Here is a 6,040-nt window from a genome sequence, read left to right as displayed (position 1 = left end):
CACAAAGAAAACAGAATCTGTCAAAAACAGAACAGTCAGTAGTAATTTGGAAACTTTGAACACTTTTGTAACTCCAAAAATTATGAAAAATTAGGACACCAGAGGCAATTTGTATATCAATCTTTTGTAAAAAAATTCAAGAATTTATCACGTTCCAGCAGCTCAGATCAATTATGTTTCTGGGCGCAAAAGTTTCTGTTTTTTAGCAAGATCGAATCAACAATATACCAAAGTATCCCAAAGGCTTTACTTGGCTCAAACACTAAAACACAATTAATATAGAGGTAATAATGTGTATTTATTGAAGAACTGAAGCAAAAACAAAAAAAAACACAATTAAAATTGGGTTGCCTCCCAACAAGCGCTATTGTTTAACGCCCCTAGCTAGGCATAAAAAATAGATCTAGGTATTGTCATCTTTGGTATGCAATTCCTCAATTACACCTTGATAAGAAATCAAGAAATTCATTCATAACAAAAGGTTCCTTCACGATATTGACAAAACGAGGGTGAACACTTATCATCTTAAGATCTTCATTTTCCCCACTAGATGATCCACCTCTATTTTTAGGAACATAAATAAACTTAGCAGCCTGGGTGGAAGGAAAATTTGGGGTTAGTTTTAACGGAAGCAAAAGCGAAACCCAAGTTAGTAATAATATTCTCCAACTTATTAATCCTAGTGGAAGCTTGATCTAACTTCTCATTAACTATGGGTTCTTTTTCCTTTAGATTCTTCAAAGTAACTCCTACCTTTGATCCATATTGAGTAATATGATTATGAATATTTTTATCCAAGTTTTAAATAAGATCTATGGTAGCAATTTTATTCTCAGTAATATCAAGCCTTTGCATCACATGTTCCAAAGTTAAAACAGTTTCATTAACCATAAGAGGTGGTGAGCCTACCAAATCTATCATAGCATTATAAGCATCCAAAGTGTGGCTTCCCAAGAAATTTCCCCCGATAATGGTATGTAGAACATATCTATTCCAAGGAGTAACACCCACATAAAAATTACGAAGGAGAACGGTAGTAGATTGCTTACGAGTAGATCTATTTTGAGCATTGCAAATTCTATACCAAGTATATTTTAAATTTTCTCCCTCCCTTTGCTTAAAATTAAGAACCCCGCTCTCGGGAGTACTAGCAATGGTAGGGGGTACTAGCCATAAGAGCAAATCAAACAATCTAGCACACAAGCAACCAAAAAGCAAACGAAAAGACGAACAGAAGAAGGGCGAAAAAAGCAAATCTTTTTGTATTTTTCTGAAATCGTTTCAGAAATGGGGGAGAGGAAAACGAGAGGCAAATGGAAAATAATGTAATGCAAGAGATGAGAGTTTATGGTGGGTACTTGGTTGGATCAATGTAGATCTCCCCGGCAATGGCGCGAGAAATTCTTCCTGCTATTTCTTGAGTTTGCGTTGATTTTTTCCTTAAAGAGGAAAGGGTGATGCAGCAAAGTAGAGATAAGTATTTCCCTTATTTAAGAACCAAGGTATCAATCCAGTAGGAGAAACACGCAAGTCCCCAATATATGCACCTACACAAACAATCAAACACTTGCACCCAACGCGAAAAAGGGGTTGTCAATTCCTTCACGGTCACTTGCAAAGGTGAGATCTGATAGAGATAGATACAAAAGATTACTAAAATGTAAAACAAAATAAAAGTAAATAAATTGCACAAGGTATTTTTGGTATATATATCTGAAAATATATGAAGAAAAATAGACTCGGGGGCCATAGGTTTCACTAGAGGCTTCTCTCTTGAAGCCAAATAATACGGTGGGTGAACAAATTACTGTCGAGCAATTGATAGAAAAGCGCAAAGTTATGACGGTATCCAAGGCAATGAATATAAGCATCATGTTCGTGTCAAGTAGACCGACTCCTGCCTGCATCTACTACTATTACTCCACACATCGACCACTATCCAGCATGCATCTAGAGTATTAAGTTCATAAGACCGGAGTAACGCCTTAAGTAAGATGACATGATGTAGAGGGATAAACTCAAACAATATGATGAATGATAATCCCCAAGTGCAGGGAATCATCATAGCAATTCTCAAAGGTGGAAGTGATAAGTATGGAGTGTCGAACCCACAAGGAGCTAAAGGTAAGATCAATATTCTCTCAAGCCCTATCTGCCATTGATACGACTCTACGTGCACCGAACGTTTGCTTCCAGCTAGAAACTAGAAATAAAACTGTGTTGTGGGTATGAAGAGGATAACTTTGTATGATATCGGAGAGCTAAAATATAAAAGTAGGTGTTGTTATCATAAAGTTAGAATATACTAAATAATATAAATAGCGAGTGTGGAATAATGGTGGATTGGTGTGCGGAATTGTCCTAAGCAATTGTTAACAAGATCGATAGTCGTCATTGCAATTTCATATGAGGGAGAGGCATAAGCTAACCTACTTTTCCTACTAGCATCATATGCTCTAATGATAGGAACTCTAGCAAGCATCCACAAATACTAGAAATTCATTAAGGTAAAACCCAACCATAGCATTAAAGCATCAAGTCTCCTTTTTTCCCATACGCAACAACCCCCTTACTCGGGTTTAAGCTTCTGTCACTCTAGCAACCCACTATAAGCGAATCATGAACGTATTGCAACACCCTATAGCGGGAATCCCTCACGCTTGCGCGACACAGAGGGCACCATAGGACAGCACCGAAATAAAACATACAACTCGTACCAATCTAAATCATCAATTAACTCAAAGACAAAAGATATCTACTCAAAACATCATAAGATGGCAACACATCATTGGATCATAATATGTAGCATAAAGCACCATGTTCAAGTAGGGATTACAGCAGGGTGCGGGAGAGGGGGTCGCATAAAAGAGATGAGGGTGGTGATGATGATGGTGATGCTGATGAAGACGATCACCGCAGCGATGATTCCCCTCCCGATGGCACTCCGGTGCCACCAAGAGAGAGGAGGAGAGGTTCTCCCCTTGTGCTTCCTCCTCCATGGCTTTCCCCCTCTGGTCCTTGGCCTTCATGGTGATGATGGCCCCTCCGAGATCCTCCTCCATGGCCTCCGGTGATGATGGCCCCCTCCGGCAGGGTGCTAGAGAGGGCCTAGATTGATTTCTCGTGGCTACAGAGGCTTGCGGCGGCGGAACTTCCGATCTAGGTTAATTCCCGAAGGTTTCTGTATTTATAGAAATTTTTGGCGTTGGTTTCACGTCAAGGGGGCCTCCGGGATGTCCACGAGAGAGGGGGCCGCGCCCTAGGGAGGCGCGCCCCCCACTCTCGTGGGCAGCCCGGGACTCCTCTGGCCCAACTCCGATGCTCCGTGGTCTTCTTTTGGTCCAGAAAAAATCCTCAAAAATTGGCACGTCAATTGGACTCCGTTTGGTATCCCTTTTCTGTAGAACACTAAAACAAGGAGAAAACAGAAAGTGGCACTGGGCTCTAGGTTAATAGGTTAGTCCCAAAAAATCATATAAAATGACATATAAATGCATATAAAACATCCTAGATGGATAATATAATAGCATGAATACTTCATAAATTATAGATACGTTGGAGACGTATTAGCATCCCCAAGCTTAATTCCTGCTCGTCCTCGAGTAGGTAAATGATAAAAGAAATAATTTATGAAGTGTGAATGCTAGCAGGTGCACAAGTTTGATCAACGGTAATTTCAATCACCTTTTCTAGCATCAAAATGTGTCATAATAGTAGCTTATCTCATAAAACTTTTCATGATCAAGTAACAATCTAATCATAATGTCAAGCATGGTTCAAAAACTTCATTGAGAACTGACAAATTATAATCTCAGTCACTGAAACAATTGCAATTTACCATAACATCAGAAAGAGTCAAGAATAGAGCTTTTCAGCAAGTTCACATACTCAACTATCTCGTAGTCTCCTATAATTGCTAACACTCACTCAATACTTGTGGTTATGGAGTTTCAGCCGGACACTAAGAAAGATAGGGGCTTATTGTGTTGCCTCCCAACGTATTCACATTTAGGTGATGTCAATAATAATAGCCCATGCTAACTTACATCCAATTGGATATATATATCATGATCTTTCAAACACGAGGAGCTTGCCAAAGGATAAAATGAAAAAGGGAAAGGTGAGGATCACCTTGACTCAAGCATAAAGTAAAAACATAAAGTAAAAGATAGGCCCTTCGCAGAGGGAAGCAGAGGTTGTCATGCGCGTTTAGGGTTGATGCACAAAATCTTAATGCAAAAGAACGTCACTTTATATTGCCCCTTGTATGTGGACCTTTATTATGCAGTCCGTCGCTTTTATTACTTCCACAACAAGTTCGTACAAAGCTTATTTTCTCTGCACTAATAAGTCATACATATTTAGAGAGCAATTGTTACTGCTTGCACCGATGACAACTTACTTGAAGGATCTTACTCAATCCATAGGTAGGTATGGTGGACTCTCATGGCAAAACTGGGTTTACGGGTATTTGGAAGCACAAGTAGTATCTCTACTTAGTGCAAGGAATTTTGGCTAGCATGAGGGGGGAAGGCAAGCTCAACATGTTTGGAAGGTCAATGACAATATACTTTAACTGAGATGTCGGAAAACATGAACCATTACATTGTCTTCCTTGTCCAACGTCAACTCTTTTAGCATGTCATATTTAATGAGTGCTTCACAATCATAAAAGATGTCCAAGATAATATATTTGTATGTGAACCTCTCTTTCCTTATTACTTCCTATTAATTGCAACGATGACCAAAACTACGTTTGCCAACTCTGAACAACTTTTATGCCTCATACTTTTTATGTGTGAAGTCATCACTAACCATGTTATAAGCATACGAAACATATAAAAATTCAGATTTATGACATTCAATTCATTCCCCCATTTACTCATAGCATATACATGAAGCACATGAGTAAATGACAAACTACTCCAAAAGATATGAGTGAAGGACACTGAGTAGTCAAATAATTAACTAGCCATGGGAGGGTTCCTTTTTATTCAATATTTCAGATCCAATGATTTTATTCAAACAGCAAGTAAAATAAAATAAAATGACATTGTAAGGATAGCACAACTCATGTGAAGAAGCAAAAACTTAGGCTCAACCGATACTAATCGATAGTTGTTGAAGAAGAAAGGTGGGATGCCTAACGGGGCATCCCCAAGCTTAGATGCTTGAGACTTCTTGGAATATTATCTTGGGGTTCCTTGGGCATCCCCAAGCTTGAACTTTTGTGTCTCCTTAATTCTTCTCATATCATGGTTTCTCTTTTTATCAAAAGCTTCATCCACACCAAACTCAACAAGAACTCGTGAGATAGGTTAGTATAAACCAATGCAAAACCTTATCATTTTCTACTGTAACAAATCACTAGAATTATTATTCAACATTGAATACTAAATTCCTCTGCATATTTAATACGCCTATCCTCAAATAGAATCATTAAACAAGCAAACATATGCAAACAATGCAAACATAACAGCAATCTATCAAAACAGTACTGCCTGTAAAGAATGCAAGAGTATCAATACTTCCCTAACTCCAAAAATTATGAGAGAAAATTCCCACTGTAGTATATTTATCAGAGCTCATTATGCAAAAAGTTTCAACATTATATCATGCTCTGAATTTTCTAGGGAATTTTTGCAACAGCGGTAAACTTTCTGTTTTCAAACAGCAACATGTATATTAGCAAAATAAACATGGTAAAGGCTATCCTTGACATTTTTATTGAAACTAAAGATGCAAAACACTATTCTAAATAACAGCAAGCTAATACTAACAAAAGAAAATGACGCTCTAAGTAAAACACATATCATGTGACGAATAAAAATATAGCTCCGAGTAAGATGTACCGATAGTTTTGAAGACGAAAGAGGGGATGCCTTCCGGGGCATCCCCAAGCTTAGGCGCTTGAGTCTTCCTTGAATATTACATTGGGGTGCCTTGGGCATCCCCAAGCTTAGGGTCTTTCCACTCCTTATTCTCCTCATATCGATATCTCACCCAAAACTTGAAAACTTCAATCACACAAAACTTAATG

This window comes from Triticum dicoccoides, chromosome 3B (genome assembly GCF_002162155.2).
Source record: "Triticum dicoccoides isolate Atlit2015 ecotype Zavitan chromosome 3B, WEW_v2.0, whole genome shotgun sequence".
Lineage (NCBI taxonomy): Eukaryota > Viridiplantae > Streptophyta > Magnoliopsida > Poales > Poaceae > Triticum > Triticum dicoccoides.
The sequence above is the reverse complement of the archived record's forward strand: the minus strand, read 5'-3'. Positions refer to the sequence as shown.